The sequence below is a fragment of the Monodon monoceros genome, unplaced genomic scaffold (assembly GCF_005190385.1).
Source record: "Monodon monoceros isolate NGI ecotype Baffin Bay Population unplaced genomic scaffold, NGI_Narwhal_1 Super_Scaffold_11, whole genome shotgun sequence".
Lineage (NCBI taxonomy): Eukaryota > Metazoa > Chordata > Mammalia > Artiodactyla > Monodontidae > Monodon > Monodon monoceros.
This window is the reverse complement of record NW_021703767.1, coordinates 141673699-141693743: the sequence shown is the minus strand read 5'-3', so window position 1 is coordinate 141693743 and position 20045 is coordinate 141673699. Positions and strand designations below refer to the sequence as shown.

Here is a 20045-nt window from a genome sequence, read left to right as displayed (position 1 = left end):
GAAGACTTGGCACTTGCAAATTAACTCACCTGAGAAAACACAGTATAAATGTCCTTGTTGTTACAACACACCTGAGTGTCACTTAAACACACGGAAAGCCTCTAACAATAGCGCCCTTCACAATTCCTAACATGCTTGGCATTTTTCTAAAGGTTAGATTAAGTAGCAGATAACATTTTAAAGAGAAGGCCCAGTATACTATGTTTTTCTTTGTGAGAACTAATTTATGGCGGGCTAAGCCATGCTGACAGACTTCAGGATTTTAGAGGCGGTCAGGCAGGCATCCTGCATAATGAAAGCCCTGCCTTTTCGCTAGAACTTTCGATGATTAAGACAGCATTTTAATGCACTCTCTGGGTAGCAGAGCCTTAAAAGAAAAAGGAGTTGTAAAGCAAAAGGCATTTCCTGCACGGCCCCGGGGGAATTTTGAGCCCTGAGCTCCGGGACCCTGTGGAGGGAGTAATTTCAGCTAATTAACGGAGACTAGCAAAGTGTTGCATTTGGTCACAACATTAGTTGGGTTTCATTTTTGTTGGCACGGAGGAGAGCCGGTCTGGATTTTTTCCCCTCCTTTTTCTGTGGATTCACTGCAGGATCGCAAGGCCCACAGCTCTCATACATTAGGGAGAAAGTCAAAGGAAACGCCAAAGTTCAACCAAAGTACAAGTAATTAGAACCAGATTCTCCGCTGCGGGCGTTTGCGCATGCGCGCGCGCGCACGTGGACCTTTATTGAAATATCATTTACGTGCCTCCAACCGTGAGCGTGGGACTGGGGACCTCCGTACTGCCGCTCATTTAATTTTCCAGTCGCCTCCAGTGTGTGTGTGTGTGTGTTTGGGGTGGGGTGGGGAATCTTGCTTTTAATCATCTTTCAGGAGAAGCGGTTTGTTTCCACACACAGGGGATTTTGCAAATCTGTGAATCGCATTTTGAAATTAGGTAATTGCCAAACAAGAAAAACTCTGCTTTGAAATGGTCTTGACTCACTCTGCTGCTGGCTTTGTTATTACTGAGAAGCTCCAAGATTAGTCCCGGGTCTGGGGGAGGGGAGGGGAGGAAAACGGCGCGGCGGGCTCTGGCAGTCTTGACTCAGTAACCTGCCCGTGACCCTGAAGGAGTGTGTGTTTGCCCGGGTCACCCGGGATCCTGGCCGAGGGCTGGGGCCGGGTTATGAGAATCCCTGCTATTCTGACCACACATGCAACAGGTGCTGAGGACAGGCAGGGGACAAAAGAAGGGCCGGGAAGGCTTTGCTTTTTAAGTCCTTCAAGAAAGCCTTGCTTTCCAAAGTGCGGTCCCGGGCTCGCACCATCAGCACCACCTGGGAACCGGGTCAAACGCAGGCTCCCACTCCCCTCCACCCCCCACCCCCCCAGAAATGCCCGCCGAATCCCAACAGGCATCTTAACAAAATCCCCAGATAATTCCCATGCACACTAGCAACATTCGAGACACCTTGACATAAAACATAAAAATGTCTTGTTGCTCTCCTAACCTCCCCGGAACCCCAATCTGCTGAGTCAATTTGGCACCGTTGACTCTGTCGGCCTCGCCCTTTGCTCAGGTCCTCACTAAATGCGCTCCTTGTCGAGCACTTAATACGTTAAGAGCTCCAGGCGGCGCGGTGTTTATGCTCCCCAGAAGCCTGCGTCCGCTCCCATGGAATTTCGGCAGTGGATTTTAGTTGGCAGAAGGGGTCAGAGTTGCACCGGAAGAGCTGAAGTAACCGCGGCTACCATTTACTGAGCACTTACTAACTGCCCAGGACTGCGCCAAAGGCTTAGTATTGACACCGTGAACTCACTGACTCTTCCCCAGAACCGAAGGGGTCAGCAGGGCCGGGGAACCCCGCACCTTAGAACTGGGAAATTTAAACAACACACTACTCGCAGCCTTTGCGAAAGAGATTTATTTTTTAACTGGGGTGGCGTTGTTTTACGATGTTGTGTTAGTTTCCACTGTTCCAGCGAAGTGGAGTTCCCTGTGCTATACAGCAGGTTCGTATTAGTGGTCTATTTTATTACAAAAGAGATTTAAATGGCTGAATAGATATTACTCTTACTTCACTGAAACCCACAGCTTTTTAACTTCTCATCTTCCACCTCCTTAGGAAGTAAATCACTGGGTGTGGTCCGGTCGGGCCTATTTACTCATATTTGAGAACTGCAGGATTGTGTACCTCCCTTTCTTTTAATTCACGGTTATAATTTTCCAAACACTGATTTGATTCAAGACATGGTTAAATTTGACAAGATAGTTTGGGCCTTAAAAAGAAAGACCGGGAGGCTGAGGACCCACTAATCACTCTATTGCAGCTACACCTGTCTGGGCTCTCGGCCAGCAGCAGAAATTATTCCTGAGACCGACTTTTACCGTAGGAAGTGCTGTCATATTTTCCTAAGGGACTATGACACGTTCAACACCTACATTTCATTTTTATAATATGCTTTCTTGCTCCAAGGAACATGGTTGAAAATTATGTCATAGGTTGTTTTAGGTGACGTTTGTAACAGACGATGCTTTAGATCACGATTTTCTAGGACATACTAAGATAGCTTATGACAAGTTCAAATAAATTCTCCCTTAAAATCACTTAACGGGCCGACACATCTAAATACTTATTAATGATGTGAACTGAGAGGCATCCGAAATGGAAGGCGTTAAGTGAACAAATGCTGTAACCTGCCTCAGGAGTCATGTGTAGATGAAGCTAATTACATCACAATACCAAGGTCCCTGAAGAGCTTATCTCCACACCAAATGATTCAGTCCCATATTCCACTTCCAATCAGGATTTCCAAAATTCTTAAAAAGAAATTATTGCACTAACAAATGACATTCTATTATCTGTTCAAATTTCCTGCACCCATAGTGGATTAAAACAGGACCACTAAAATGTTTATCATCTCAGATACGCAATTCTTTGCTTATATACTGTAAATATATTTGAAAATCACATTGGTACCAGTCCTTACAGAAAACAGGGGGGATACTGTGGTGGAATATTTTTAAAAGATGATGATGAAATTACTCTTTGTCACATGGGAATTTTTGCCATTCTTCTGAGATCTGAGAAAGTTCAAGGGTAAAGACACCAGAATGTAACCTCTTTCGCAACAAAGTAACGTTCTACTTACTCAGTTATACTTTGCTGCAAAGAAGTGTTTTTTGTTTTATTTGCTTGATACTTTACAGGTACACACTCACACAAGTGGCCTCAAAAAGCTCTGGAACCAATTTAATCCTCATCGTGTGAGTTTCCTTTGTTCCTAAAAAGAACTAAAATGCCCTGAACCTGCAGAAAACTGTGTGAGGAAGTGATGGGATGGCATGGGCTTTGCTCCAGATGGACCTGGATTTGAATCCCTCTTCTGACACTTGCTATGTTAGTGACCATAGAGTTTTTGTTCCTTCTCTGAGTCCTAGTGTCCCGTAGGACAATGAAGATGATCCTAGAATTCCTGTTGGTGAACGAGAGACATTGTTTGCAACTTGCCTGGCACACGATGTTTCATAAGTGATGGTCAACCCAGAACCCCCATCCTCCCACATTTCCCTTCCACCTTCCTTAATCTTGGACAGTGGCTCTTAACCAACACTGATTTTGCCCCCCAAGAGACATTTGGCAATGTCTGGAGAGATTCTAGCTGTCATAACTGGGGGCAATTACTGACATTTAGTGGGTAGAGGCCAACGATGCTACTAAACATCCCACAGTGTACCCCAATGTTCACTGCAAGCACTATTCACAGTATCCAGGACATGGAAACAACCTAAATGTCCATCAACAGATGAATGGATAAAGAAGATGTGGTACATATATACAACGGAATACTACTCAGCCATAAAAAGGAACAAACGGGTCATTTGTAGAGACGTGGATGCATCTAGAGACTGTCATACAGAGTGAAGTAAGTTAGAGAAAGAGAAATTTTGTATGATGTACATGTGAAATCTAAAAAACTGGTACAAATGAACCTATTTACAAAACAGAGAGAGACTCGCAGATGTAGAAACAAACTTATGGTTACCGAGGGGGAAAGGGCCGGAGGGATAAACTGGGAGATTGGGATTGACACATACACACTACTGTATATAAAACAGATAATTAATAAGGACCTACTGAATAGCACAGGGAACTCTACTCAATACTCTATAATGACCTATATGGGAAAAGAATCTAAAAAAGAATGGATATATGGGGACTTCCCTGGCGGTCCAATGGTTAAGACTTCACCTTCCCATGCGGGGGGTGTGGGTTTGATCCCTGGTTGGGGAGCTAAGATCCCACATGCCTCGTGGCCAAAAAACCAAAACATAAAACAGAAGCAATATTGTAACAAATTCAATAAAGACTTTAAAAATGGAAAAAAAAAAAAAGAATGGTTATATGTATATGTATAACTGATTCATTTTGCTGTACACCTGAAACTACCACAGCATTGTAAATCAACTATACGCCAATAAAAATTAAAACAATATAAAATAAACAACAAGGTTGTCCTGTATAGCACAGGGAACTATATTCAATATCCCGTAATAAACCATAATGGAAAATAATATGGTAAAGAACAGATATATGTGTATGTAAAACTGATTCACTTTGCTGTACACCTGAAACTAACAACACTGTAAATCACCTATACGCCAATAAAAATTAAGCAAAAACAAACAAAAAACATCCCACAGTGCACAGGACAGCTCCCTCCCCCTCCCCAGACGACAACGAAGAACTGTCTGGCCCAAATTAGAAACAGTGCTGAGGTTGAAAAACCCTGCTCTAGAGTAAGGAGACTACTTGTGGGAAGACTTCAGGACAAAAATACAACTTCTTGGAGCACAGGAGACAGAGGCGGGAGCTCAGTGCCTGACGCACTTCACCTTCCTGAGCCTCAGTTTCCTAACCTGAGAAATGGAGATGACAAGTGTGTGTACCACGCTGCAGGGTTTACACATTATAAACGACACAACTCTATATTCGACGACCTGTTTGTTATTTGGGAACAGGTGGGCGAGGCATATCCTGATGTGACTGATGCCTTAGAAGATGATGGGAAATTCTATAGAGTCAAGTCAAACAAAAACAATATGACAGGGACTTCCCTGGCGGCACAGTGGTTAAGAATCCGCCTGCCCATGCAGGGGACATGGGTTTGAGCTCTGGTCGGGGAAGATCCCACATGCCGTGGAGCAACTAAGCCCGTGAGCCACAACTACTGAGCCTGTGTTCTAGAGCCCGTGAGCCACAACTACTGAAGCCCGTGTGCCTAGAGCCCGTGCTCCGCAACAAGAGAAGCCACCGCAATGAGAAGCTCGCGCACCGCAACAAAGAGCAGCCCCCGCCCGCCGCAACTAGAGAAAGCCCGCGTGCAGCAACGAAGACCCAACACAGCCAAAAATAAATAAATAATTTTTTTAAAAATGAAGAATACAACAACAAGTATTAACAGCGACAATCACGGGGCATCTACCGCGGGCTACCTGCCACCCCTATTCTGTTCTAAGCATTTGACATATATTAATTCATTTGCCCCCCATAACCGCCCTATGAGAGAACTCATCTTAGTATCGCTAAAAAATACTTCCAGGCAAGAAACTGGAGGCACAGACTGGTGAGGGAACTGGCTCGAGGCCATCCAGAGGGGAGCAGATAAGCAGGAGTTGGCACGCAAGTGGTCTTGGGCTCAAGAGAATGGGTGTGACCCCGGGGATGACATCCTGTCTTGTGATCCTGCACAACTTCTTTGGCAAGACGCTGGTAGAGTCCCTGGCAGCAAGTCTGAGAAAATACAGACCACGTCAAGCAGACCCATGCAGTCATCCTGGCATAAGGAGCAAAAGTAAAACTGGAAAACTAAAAAGGAAAGAAGCTAAAGGGACAGAAAGAATGCCCTTTCTTCTTTCCAGTCAAAGCAATAAAGTAGGAAAGTCCCCAGAGGCAAACACAGGAATGAGGAGGCACACATCCCCGGCCCACGAAGCCCTCCCGCACCTTCCCTGCCGAGAAAGCAGCCCCAGCGGGCCGGGTGGCGGCAGCTCAGACCAGGTTCCAAGGGCCTCTGGCGGCGGTCCAAGGGCGTGTAACTCCACGCTCTCGCGCGCGGGTATTAACTCCGGCCACATGTGGCCCGCCCCGCTGCCAGCTTCGGGGCTCTGCTGGGCGGCGAGAGGAGGGCTCGGGTCCCCCTCCCCGGGCTGCTTCTCCAGCTTTCACCAGTGGGCCACTTACACTCCCTCAGCCAGAATGTATCTGGCACAAGACTGCAACCCGAAGTCGTGCGCTTGCTCTTCTGTCCCGGTCTGCAGGGTTGCGATGCCTCAGGAAGACCCGGGTCACTCCCTCCCAAGAGGACCTGTGTATGGGGGCAACCAGAAGCGTCCCCACCGAAACTTCTAGTGGACTAACATGACGACTGTGTTAGTGCTGGAGATGAGCATCACACACCAGCTCAAAAGGACCCACTGGGGATATTTTAGTTTAAAAGATTCTGAATTTTCTACACGGAATTGTTCAGATTATAGACAGAAACGCTCTAACACAGTTGATCTTTTTCTTCCTTCGTAACAGTGATTTATCACTATTTCCTGATGTAAGAAGGATGACGGTGTCAAAGCGCTTTCATTTTAGTTCTTAAAAAAGAAATTGCTAAACAAACTGATGGTTACCAAAGGGTGAAACGCTGGTGGGAGGGATAAATCAGGAGCTTGGGATGAACACAACCCACACAACTATATATAAAATAGATAACCAACAAGGGCCTATTGTATAGCACAGGGAACTCTATTCAATACTCTGTAATAACCTAAATGGGAAAAGAAGCTAAAAAAGAGTGGGTATATGTATAACTGATTCACTTTGCTGTACACCTGAAACGAACACAACATTGTAAATCAACTCCACTCCAATAAAATAAAAAAACAAACAAACAAGCAAAACAAAATAAAACACCCTCACAGAAACACTCAGGATAATGTTTGACCAAATGTCCCGGCACCCCATGGCCCAGGCAAGTTGATACATAAAATTCACCATTACAAGTTTCTTTCTGGGGGGATGAAAGTGTTCTGAAATTAGATAGTGGTAGTGGTCCCACAACTCTGTGAATATACTAAAATCCACTAAATTGTACACTTCATAAGGGTGAACTGAATGATATATAAATTAAATCTCAAAAAAGCTGTTTAAAGATAAAAAATTTAAAAAAATAAATTGCTAAGGAAAACTTGAAAAAATAATTCAAAGGCATTTTTACCACCTGTGAGCAGGCCCCAAGGCTCAGGTCTTTTTGGATATTCCTTCCTTTAGGGAACTTCCCATCTTTAAAGACAAGCTGAAGCATGTGGTTGGAAGTGTGAACTCTGGGGCCTGCCTGGGTTCAAATCCTAACTCTCCTACCTACTAGCTGTGTGGCTCTGGGCAAGTTACTTAGTGTCTCTGAGTGTCCATTTCTCCTTGTACGAAATGACAGCCTATCCGGCATTGGATCATCGTGAGCATTAAATGATGAATCGCTGTAAAGCACGGGGCCCAATGCCCGTCGCAAAGGCGGCACAAGCAGAGTTACCATCATCACAGGATCAGGGGTCATGCCTGTGCTGACGAACCTCGACACGATTCACCTCCCATTCACCTCCTAAGCAGCAGTCTCAAGTCTTGATTTGCTGACCTTTGCTTCCATTTTCCCTCTCAAAACACTTGTCCCTCCTGATAAGATTCCCCCACAAGCGAACGTGAGCAGAGCACTTTGCGTCAGCTCTGCTCCCGCACACTCCCACTCAGCTGTCGCGTCCCTCCCGGCCTCTGCGCATCACCCAAAGGACCACCACAGCCCTCTCCTCGTGGCCCATCCCCAATCCATGTGCACAGACCCCTCAGAAACAGCTTCTTGAAACTCCTCCTTCCCACGGCAATCTCCCCTTTGGGAGCCTTCCACAGCTGCTGGAACCCAAAGTCGCAAACCTTTGCATGGACCAATGGGGGGCCGGGTGGACGGGGCCAGGATTATCAGCCAGCAACATCCAACTGCTGACATGTATTTATTGAGCACCTGGCAAGGCCAGACACCGTGCTAAATGCTGGGTTAAAAAGAAGTTAGAAGACACCATTCTTCGCCCACACAAACTGACAACTAAAAATACCAGACAGTAAAGATGGTCCCAGCTGGAGGCTGGGATCCGATGGTGCCCAAGGCTGCCACGACCAAGCATGTCACGAGCACACAAAGGCTTCGGCTGACTTGCCTTTAAATACTCAGTGCGTAAAAGTACACAGCAGGTGCTTAATAAATGTTGGTTGAAAAATGAGTGAAAGAATTAAATCTGCATACAAATCCTTGCATAGTTATCCTAGGCACCATCAAATACATGATGACCGTTTCAGCCAATTCAGCAGATCTGCCAACAGCACACATTACCTGGTGGTGGAGGATTCCAGGTGTGTTTTCATCCCATTCCCTCACTTGCTCCCTCAGGGCAAAAGTGTGAAGGAGAGCAGGGATTATTATCATTATCCAATTTTTACTCTCCGTTATTTATAGGAGGAAACTGAAGCTTAGAGAAGTTAAAGGACTTGGCCAAGGTCACAGAGTTCAGAAACAGCTTGATCCAGAACTGGCCTCCTGAATCCACCTACATTATTATAACCGAAAAACAAAGCACTCATTCCTATTTGAAGCTGTCCTACTGATTTTTTAACGTTTTAAGACAAGATCAGTAAACTCTTTCTGTGAAGAACTAAGTAAATATTTTAGGCTTCGTGAGCCATATGGTCTCTGTCACGGCCACTCAACTCTGCCGCGGTAGGGGGAGCAGCTACAGACAAGACATAAATGAGTGGGCGTGGCATATTCCAATAAAACTTTATTTACAAAAAAACAGGCTGCAGACCAGATATGGCTCAGTTTCCTGACCCCTGCTTTAAGATAAAGGAAATTAAAACTATTCCTTCTTAGAGTAACTGCACATGTACTATAAAATCCATGCTTTTCTTTGCTTCTAGGGTAAAGACAGAATATGATAGCCATATGTTACAGAGATGAGGGAAATAGTATAAGGATGCTAAGCACTACAGTGTATACAGTATTTATATACACTATAAATGTGTAAGGTCTGCACATTTCCCTCAAAACTAACCTCATGTACACATTTTTATTAGTCAGGGAGGTCAATATGTCTATAGTAAATACATTTTAAAATTCCTTCCTACATATTCCATCTATTGGGATTATTTATCATGCCCTGTTCCCTGGCCTAGAGCCAGGGAGAATATGGGAGTTTTAATGCCTTTAAGCCATTACATGGGTTTTTTTTTAGAGCTCCATAAGACAAAATAAAAAGCACTCTCATGGTCATATGTGCAATAAACCTGATATGCCACTTAATATTTCATGTCCCATTTTATTTTTCACTTGTGACGGTTTCCAGCTCTCAACGTGCAAAATGACATCATTTCAGCCATCTTTTTGCTCCAGTTTTTTGTTGTTGTTGTTCAGAGAACTCCTGACAATTCATAGGCAAGAAATCTCCCTGTGGACTTTGAGGGGTGATGATTATTGCTCCCTGACATTCTGAATAAGTATTGAAATGCGTTTGCTGACACATGCCACCCAGTTTATGGCGCTGTGAATTGATTAGGCCATGTTAACCTTGTATCGAAAAAGAGGTGTGCATGTATTTCTAGTTAGCATGTAGCTGGTTTCCAAAGATGGCTTGCCCAGTGACCCACACCTCCAGGGAGCCACACCACTGTGTAGGCCCTTCCCCTTCAACCTGGGCTGCTACTGGGATTGCTTTTTGATCAAAAGGACGTAGCAAAAATAACACTGTTACACACGGGACTAGACCCTAAGAGGCCTTGCAGCTTCCATCTGGGTTTCTTGGAATGCTCATTCTGGGGGAAGCCATGTGAAGAGCTCAGGGACCACCATCCTGTAAGGAAGCCCATGTCACAAGAGGAGGTCGTGCAGAGAGAGAGGTCCACGCAGCCTCTAGCTGCTCCAGAAACCTCAGCCGAGGAACTGGACATGGAATGCAGGAGCCATGGTGAACATCGGCCTCGTCTGGCCCTAAGAGGAGTTCAGCCCTGGAACCATCTGACTGCAGCCACATGAAAGATCCCAAGTGAGACAGAAACTTGAAAGTGAATAATAAATTGTGTTTTAGGCCACTAAGTTTTGGGTTGCTCTGTTCCATAGCAATACATAACTGAAATTAATTCTATAGCTATCATTAATTGAAGATGATTTATCTGGAGCCATGAAGAACCTGTGGAAAGAGTCCACCCTGACTCTTTTAGAACCTGGGAGACAGTAATTTGACATCACATTCACGGTCCAAGCTCTGCATGCGTTCCTGCCAGTTACAAGAGCAATGGAGTAATTCCATCTAAAAATAAGTAACTAGGGAATTCCCTGGCAGTCCAGTGGTTAGGACTTGGCCCTCTACTGCTGGGGCCCTGGGTTCCCTGGTCGGGGAACTAAGATCCCGCAAGCCGTGCTGCATGGCCAAAAAAAAAAAAAAAAAAAATTAACTAAGAAATTCTGGATAAAAAGGAGCATGATAGTTGCTCAGCTATGAATTCAAAGACTGTGATGATTAAGATAAAACAGAATAAGGCTCTTAAAAAATTAAAAAGTCTCCTATAACTCAATGGGTCTTTTATCTTCAAATTGCTTATAAAACTCATTCACATCCCCCTGAGCCCACCTGCCTGTCACCTGCACACGCCCTCTTTTATTTTGAGATGCAGATGTCTGCTTATCGGGTCGTTGTGTTTTTATTTGTTCCTCCAGAGGACGGATTGAATTCTCCTCCCCTTACTGGACACTGCAATTCAAAATAATAGCAACAACCCTGCAAGTAATGGGCCAGAGTACTCACTTGATACCCACTAAAGGAGGGTTTAGATCACTAGCTCTCAGTTACCTTTCAAGAAACATCTGTTTCACATGAGCCCGTTTAAAGTGCATACATCTGTAAATAATAAGCCTGTGTGTGCACATAATTTAATGAATTAGGACATAAAAAGGAATTGAACAGTAGGGGCACAGCAATTAGAGTAAATGCCCATTTTGTTAAAAACGTATTGTTTCCAGCTTTCAATTGGAAACCCTTTTATTATACTGCGGGTTCTGGGGCTTCCAACCTTCCTCATTCCCCCTCCCTGCAAAGAGCATGGGTTTACTTTGAAGAGTTGGGAGAAGGAAGGAAACCCACGTCACACAAAGCTGAGAGGGGGACTTCGACCCGCTTTCTCCTACTCCACGGATCTGGGCGCCTGAACTGCTCTGTGTCTGGGGGTTCTCATCTGTAAAATGGAGCAATAACAGTGCCTTTCTCTTCAGGCTGCCGCGACAATGAGGTGACAGAATTCATTTAATGCACTTGGTACAATATGCAGATAATATGCACTTAATAAATATTAATTATGATGATGGCGGTTGTTTCATTTTAATAAAAATCAGTCACAACTTGAAACTATTCAGGAGGGAAAAAAACCTTGGTTCAAAACTTTCTTTTGACTGAATAGACTTGTGGTTGCCAAGGGGCAGGAGGGGTGGGGGAGGGAAGCATCGGGAGTTTGGGGTTAGCAGATGCCAACTGTTACATATAGAACGGATAAACAACAAGGTCCTACTGCACAGCACAAGGAACTATATTCAGTATCCTGTGATAAACCATAATAGAAAAGAACATGAAAAAGAATATATATATATGTATAACTGAGTCACTCTGCTGTACACCAGAAACTAACACAACATTGTAAATCAACTATACTCCAATAAAATAAACTTTTTTTAAAAGTTTCTCTTGATTGTTAATTTGGTCCTATTTCTATTTAATTTCTTCACCCCATTTCTAGGGATAGACAAGAAAAAGAAGGAAGGGAGGAGTGGCAATGTGAACGGGAAGTACCATCAGAGATTCTATTCCAAGGATATCAAAGCGAGTGCCAGAAGCCCGAGGAAATACCACGTTCTCATATTTTCAGGCCAATTTTTCAGCTGACACGTTTGTAAGGGCTTGCCATCACGGCCAACGCTGGCCTCCCAAGTTCTAACCACTCCCTCCAGTTTACTCCAGGTGTTTTGAGTGACCCCCAAATACACAAATAAGCAAAAGCAGAGATCACTTGAGATGTTCTGAATTTCAAGTTCGTGTTCCCTGAACTATACTCAGATATCTCCTGAGCCCCTACTGTGCGCCCGGCACTGGCTTACTAAGCAGAGCACACATATACGAGCAGAAGGCGCTCGGGGGAGAGAAAGCGTGGCATCTTCTAGAACACACACTGAGGCTTCCACAGAGCGTGGTCCGTTCCTCTCTGCCTCCCTGCAGTTTAAAATGTTTACGCAGAGTTGAAAGTAGCTGGAAAAGGTTGGAAGATACTCTATATCCATTTGAAAACCACGCAGGTGTGGCGCACAGGACTAGAATTTGTATTCTCCCACAATAGGACTGCTGCAAGAAACAGACCTCAAGTCCAGCCCACTGGGATTCTGGGAAAATCCTGGTTGAGCTCTGCAAAATAAGTGTTAGCAAAATAAGTGCTAAGTATTTGGCAAGCCCCAGGAAAAAGGGTTCCACCCAGAAGGAAAACAAGTTAAACAATGACTGAAATCACTACCCTCCAGTATTCTGTTTACATTCTCCTGCAGTCTATTTACCGTCTACATAAAGAGATAATTAGAGCTCCTGAACAGCAGTAGGAGAGAATAATAGAGGCTAAAGGAAAAGGGAAATAAAGAGAGTGCACAAATATTGAAAAAATATTAATAGCTGAGTATACAGAGCTGTGTTGTTCAGTGCAGTAGTCACTAGCCACATGTGGCTAGTGAAAGTTAAATGAACTAGAATTAAATAGAATAAAAAATTCAGTTCCTCAGACATACTGGCCACATTTCAGGTGCTCAATAGGTCCACATGACCAGCCATCACCGTACTGGACAACACAGAATTACAGATGGTTCCCGTCCTTGCAGAAAGTTCTACTGTAGAGTGCCGGTATCTGGGACCTTAAGGGGTGGTGTGCTTGAACACCTATATGCATTGACTCAACCATGATTAACTGAGTCCTGACCAGGTATTTACTAGCTGTACTAATACCATACGACCATATTGGGAAGACAGAGGTAAAGGACACCGTATCTGACCTCAAAAGACTTCCCAGGTCAGTAAGGGAACCCAATCAATGAAACAAAATGAAACAACACACACTAAAAAGGAGAAATGAGAAGAAACACAGAAAACAAACCTGGTAACTTTAATGGTCAATATGGTAGTAAGTATCCAAGGGTTCCCTGTAACGTTCTTTCAACTTTTTCATAGTAAAGTATTGGGGGAAGATTATTTACTGAGTATTAAGTCTCAGGTACTTTAAAGAAACTCTCTTATTTAAGTCTATGGTAAGCCTGCAAGGTAAGTGTTATGGACCAATGGTACAGACGAACACCACTGAGGCAACGGCAAAGGCAGCGCATGAAGAGTGCCAGCTCCACTGTACCACGCTGTACACATAGGAACGCATGGAGCACCCACCTAGAGCCCACTACATGACCCGTAGACAGTCACTTCAGTTAGCCCACCTGTCTCCTCAAAATCCATAATTCAACAACTAGATTTCAAACAAAAGAAACAGGTAGAACACGGTATGTAAAAATCCCAACTACAGAACAATATATCGCACTTAAAATAGCAGTCACCCCTTCACATCTTTGGGGCATTGGTTTCAGGATCCCCATGGACAACAAAATCTCCGGATGCTCAAGTCCCTTATATAAAATGGCGTACTATTTGCATGTACACATCCACCGCATAGGTTAAATCATCTCTAGATGACTTACAGTGCCTAATACAATGTAGGCGCTACGTAAACAGTTGCAGATACAATGTAAATACTGTGTAAATAGTTGCCAACTGTGCAGCAAATTCAAGTTTTGCTTTTCGGAACTTTCTGGAATTTTTTTTCTGAATATTTTCCATCTGAGATTGGTCAGATCCGCAGATGTGGAACCTGTGGATATGAAGAGCAAACTGTGTTTGTAACCACTGAACTAAGAGCATTATGTGAGAGGCTAAAACAGTCAGTTTTCATAGGTTTGGGACCCTCTAAACAAACTACGTGGCAAGTACCAAAATGTCAATGTTTCAGTGTCTCCTGGAAACTTTTCTTTTTTTTTTTTTTTCTTCCTGTTTTTCCAGTAATGGAAGACGCAATAGTGCCGGCTGACTAGGAGGTACCACCACTGGTGCCCATCTCCAGACGAGAGTTCTGAGTGAACCAGAAGAACAAGAAAACCTTCTTTCCCATCTCTCATCTCCCTGCAATTCCTCAGCAAACACAAGAGGGACCAGGCCAGCACAGACACTAACAACAAACAGGATGGAAAACAAGAGTAAACAGCCTCCTGGTTTCTTCCACAATTTAAAAGGCTGTGGCTTCTATGAGAGAAATAATGTCATCAGAGGAAATTCTGTGGGACAGTTCTTCACCCCTCTGTCTCTTTTCCACCTTTTCCCAAAACCAAAGCACTCCATGGTCCCTTCTTGGTATTACTGGGGCATAAATATCTTCCAGGAAGTCTTCACTCGGCTGTCAGGGGACAGGGTCAAACTGCTGTCAAACTCACCTTCTCTGAGCCAAAAGGTCCTTTTCCGTAAAAAGAGGCAAATCGTACCTGCCTCACAGGATTGCTTGTGATAATGATGTAGGTACAGTCATTAGAGTAGAATCTTGTTAAAAATTTAACCAGCCCAGAAAGCAAACTAAACACCCCACCACAGCTCTTTAAGTTGGTCTCTACAGAAGACAATCATTTATTTCGTGTTCTAGGGCATGGTTGTGATGACTGCTGCGTGTTTTTGGTCCCTCCCCATGGACAGGTAGCCGTATTGAAGGCGAGCTGGCCCATGCTGCTCCCCCAACGGCAGGTGGTGACAGTGACCGCACGCCAGCACACGCAGCTACCTCAGGTGACAACCTGGCTGAGCTCTCTGCTACCAACCAACATCCACTGCCAGCCCTGGGCGCCAGCAGTGACAGACTTCCAGCCCATTTTAGCCCTGGGAGCTGCAGCCTCACCTGACATCGTGTGGAGCAGAAGATCTGCCCAGCTGAGCCCAGTCCACCCACAGAATAATGAGATAATAAATTGTTAGGCCACCAAGTTTGGGGGCAGTTTGTTACACAGCAAGATGTCACAAAAACAATCATAAAGAAAGAAGTGATACAACAGGCAAGACATGGAAGCAACCTAAATGTCCATCAACAAACAAATGGATAAAGAAGATGTGGTACATACATACACAATGGAATATTACTCAGCCATAAAAAAGAAATAATGCAGCAACATGGATGGACCTAGAGATTATCATACTAAGTGAAGTTAAGTCAGAAAGAGAAAGACAAATACCATATGATATCACCTGTATGTGGAATCTGAGTTTTAAAAAATGACATAAATGAACTTATTTACAAATCAGAAACAGACTCACAGATTTCAAAAACAAACCTATGGTTACCAAAGGGAAAACGTGGTGGGGAGGGATACATTAGGAGCTTGGGACTAACATATGCACACTACTGTATAAAATATGGAACTAGCAAGGACCTACTGTATAGCACACGGAACTCTATTCAATATTCTGTAACAACCTATATGGGAAAAGAATTTGAAAAAGAATGGATATGTGTATACGTATAAATGAATCACTTTGCTATACACCTGAAACTAACACAACACTGTAAATCAACTATACTCCAATAAAATCTTAAACTGATTTTTAAAAAAATATAATCTAATAGACCTAACCCCCAAAGAACATTATTTAACAGACACTCGAAACATCCATATGAGTCTTCAAGAAGCAAGTTCAGAAGGTATGCACTTATTCCACTGCATAGTTTAAAACTCCGCATCGTAAACCGCACTTAGAATGGACCTCTGCAGCTACCCCCAGAAAAACTTCTTTCCTGCTCCGTATGACAAAAATGCGTAACCTACGTAATCCTCCACTTATGCACCAGCTCTGGTTCTCAGTGGGTTTTAGTTTTTTCTGGAATCAAACTCAGGTTCAAAGTCCTAAGGAGACTGTGTTTGTGTTACAGGGGGCTGTGTCACAGTGACATGTGTATACAAGCGTCTCCCGTCCACTGGGAGTCCAGAGAGCAGGGACCACATGGGCTTCATCTTGGTGTGTCCGTCCCATCCCCCTGCTCCCGCCAACCCCTGAACACATCAGGGAGCCTGGCACACAGCAGACATCCAAGAGCCATTTGTTGTTTGTTTGTTTGTTTGTTTTGGTACGTGGGCCTCTCCCCGCTGCGGCCTCTCCTGTTGCGGAGCACAGGCTCCAGACGCGCAGGCTCAGCGGCCGTGGCTCACGGGCCCAGCCACTCCACGGCATGTGGGATCCTCCCGGACCGGGCCACGAACCCGTGTTCCCTGCATCGGCAGGCGGACTCCCAACCACTGCGCCACCAGGGAAACCCTCCAAGGGCCATTTGTTGAACAGCACTCTGCAAGATGGAATCCATCAGTGAGTAACCGAAATGTACTGGCCTCTGACAGCATCTCTGGGCAAAGTGTACCGTGACCACCTGGAAGGTGACAACGCTCAGGTGTAAAAGCCAATTATTTGTTCCAAATGGATGCCACTGCATCAGGACCACAGTGCTGTCCCACTGTGACAGATAGGAAGGATGGTCCCCCGGGTGGTGATGAGCCACAGTCAGAGGAACCATTTCACAGAGGAAAGAGATGCCAACTCGACAAACATGGTCTCTGTTAGTGAAGGCATGCAAGCCGCAGTGTCACGCTGAAACCAGAGAAGCTCTACTCGGGGACCTCTGTGTGTTTTCAGGGCAGAGTAGAATCCTCATTTACAGTAGCTATTATATTACAAATCCTGCAATGTCCCATGTCATGGCTGTAGACATCGATCCCGTGTCAAGACAGACTATTCTCAGCCCATGGGCAGCGCGAGGACCACAGATGGAGAGATGCTCGCAGGGTAATGCATGTGCGTGAGCGGGCAGAGAGGCCGCCGTAAAACTCTCAGAGTGACAACTCCACAGCCTCTGGGCTGAGGGCAAGGAACTCACCACCCCTACCTCTCTAGAGCGCTCTCCTTGCACAGGTGGCAGGATAACCTCTGTAAGCCCATTTAGGACTTGTGCCGCTAGAAACCCAACACGGGTTTCTGGAAACTCTGGCCCAGGAAGCAGAAAGACGGCCTTCATCTGCATCCTCCGACTTTCGCAGCGAATCCAAACCCGTTCATCCTGTCTCTAGTTCCTATTGTTTCCTCTGATAAGCAGGGCCCCAGTGAACAATTAAAGCTTTCAATAAATAATCTCTAAGCACATTCATTTGATTGACTGTTATTTGATACAGCAGTTAGTTTCAATGGGGCAGTTAATATTGATCACATAAAGTACTCCAGACAAACATGAAACAGTTCCAGAACTCCATGGATTATTACCCTTTATCTGCCAGTCATCTGGGTTACTTGTAATGGTCACGGAATTTAAAATCAATAATAACAATTAGTGTTCTGTACACCAAAACAGATGAATCATGTGAAGTGGGTTTTCATATAAGATCAAAGGTAAAGTGTGCCCATCACGTGGGAGAAGGCTCTCTGAGTTTCCAGGACACACTTGGCAAGGTACTTTCAGGCAAGTCTTCAACACAGCCAGCAAGACAGAAAGAACGGTATTTAGGAGACGTGATCATAAAAACGCACGTGAAACCCCTGACTGTCTTAATCCAAAAAGATGAAGGGTAAAAGATAAAAGTGATCAAAATGAATGCTAACAAATGTAGTAAAAGTAATGAGACCGGCAATTTACTTCCTCTGAGATACGCTTCTAGCTACCTTTTCCCGCTTCCGATTCACAGGCAATAATCGTGATTTTTTGTAATAAAATGGCAACAACGGTATTTTAGCTCCACAGCACCACTACTGTAATGTCTGGATAATTAAAATGCAAAGCAACAGAGAAATGTTTCATCATTAAACTGTAACCATCGCACTATGTGAAATCATCCATCCCAAAGACTTGTTTTTCATCAATTATTTGTTATTTATCTGATGTAAATATAAGGACTAATTAAAATGTATGCCTTTTTACACAGCTTCTTGTCATTAAAGCCAATGAAAGCATTCTGAGGACCATAATGAAATAATTATGTTTGCCTTTAAGAATTCTCTTCAACAACACATGGCAGTACTGAGCTAAATTAAAACATCAGGAACTAAATTTCGCTTGCCTCCATTTCCATTTTAGTTAATTATACCCCCAAGGGTTCCAATAGGCCAGACCCTAAAACATCTTTTGAAGCTAAAACAGCCTTTTCAGATCATCAGGCTTTTTATAATCATGAACTCTGATGATAAGACAAAGGTACCGTAGCCCCCAAAGCTTTCATATTTTTGAGAAGAGGTATTTATTACTGAGGTCTTCGTTTGCTCTGAAAATTAGGGAAGTATTAGGATAAATGTGATCCAAAGCTTCGTTTTCAGGTTAGCTGATACACTCATCTTATCTGGTCTTATCTGCATCATTTCTACCACAGTATTTTGAATTTAGCTATTTTTTTTCCTGATTTGATAACATTTAATCAGTGGCGCAGAGTAATTAATATCAACAACAAAAACATTTCACTATATCTGAGTCGAATCAGGAGAATAACTCCTTATTCAATACTCAGACTTAAAAAAAACAAAACAAAGAGCAATCTTTAAGAGTACACTGTGAAGCCATGAAGTTGAAAAAATAAAATAGGACCCTTTCATTAGGATTTCTCCTTCTCCAGACCTCAAATTGGTGACACTCGTAAAGGCAAGAAAAAATAGTAAAAAAAAATTTTTTTTAATCTGAGTTTAAGAGAAAAGGAAGAAGGAAAGAGGAAAGGAAAAACTGCCAGGTGGTTTCAGGGCTGGTGGCAAATGCAGTGGCTTTCACCTGCTGTCAGATGATGCCAATGGGGTGGGAACGCGGTGTTTCGAAAAGTAAACAGGAGTCCCAGGGATTAACTCTGACAATGTGAATTCCGCCCATCTGGTTCTGTGTGGAGAGTCAGCAGGGTTCACGGGGGATGATATTTGACTGCCGGATAGACTGTCTTCGAGACATCTGAGGGAAACTGTTGACAGCTGCGAAACAAGGATCTAGTACATGACAACCTAAAATTGCAATTATAATCTCAGAATCTGCTTTTATTAAAACCACACCCAGGTCAGTCTTTGTTCCGTTTAGAGAAATTTCCTTTCGGGAATGAGGGACATTGTCACCCACGATCAGCCTTGTTAAAATCAGCTCTCCCCGCCCCGTCGCAGTTCGCTTCGTCAGCTGCCGGGGAGCCTGTGCTCTGAGAGAGGAAACGCTCAGCAAGGCTGGGTCACCTCCTGACGTCAGTTCCTGTTATCCTGCCTTATCGTGCTGGGGACCAGGAGTCTTATCTTACGGAATGGCCCCCCTTTCAGCTCCCCATCCTGCAAGGCCAGAGAAAAAGCAAGTCAGCGGTTCCACTGCCTGTCTGAATTCCCATCTAAGAAGCTCTGAAAGCTCCAGATAAATAATAGAACACTTGCAGGCTCACCCTCTATGGCTGCCTAGGTGGAGAGAACTTTTGCAACTTTATTTTTTATTCATCGGAAGGGGTTTAGGGGCTGGGATGGGACGGGAATCATGCCTCTTAGTGATGAAGCAAGGAGGCGGGAAGGAAAAGAGGAGCATTCAGGGCGACATATTGAGTGATTAGATTGTGTTATTAGATCTTACAGATGGGCAGGTTATCTCATCTCCTATTTAACAAGAGGTGCTTGGGCCAAGCCACTTACAGACCGGATACTGATAAATCTGAAACTGGAGTTAACTCTCCTCTCTCCATCACCTCCAACTCCAACTTTTTATGAAGAAGCTGGCCAAAAACTGATACAGATTTGTTCACAGTGATTCAACGTATAATTCCACCCCTCCCCCACTCCCAATACACACACACACACACACACACACACACACACACACACACACACACA

General features: G+C 44.2%; 1 protein-coding gene across 4 annotated transcripts in view; it reads right to left on the bottom strand.

The window, feature by feature from the left end:
* Positions 1 to 20045, bottom strand: part of RARB (retinoic acid receptor beta) — a 190048-nt gene that overhangs the window by 164543 nt on the left and 5460 nt on the right. The window contains exon 1 of one of the 4 annotated variants that reach the window (XM_029213604.1): positions 6232 to 6275. The exons of 2 other annotated variants lie outside the window; for them this stretch is intronic. The gene's annotated coding sequence lies outside the window, so the exon portion shown is untranslated. Of the gene's footprint in view, positions 1 to 29; positions 57 to 6231; positions 6276 to 20045 lie in introns of those variants that run through there. One more of the 4 variants, XM_029213606.1, reaches the window with a different exon arrangement.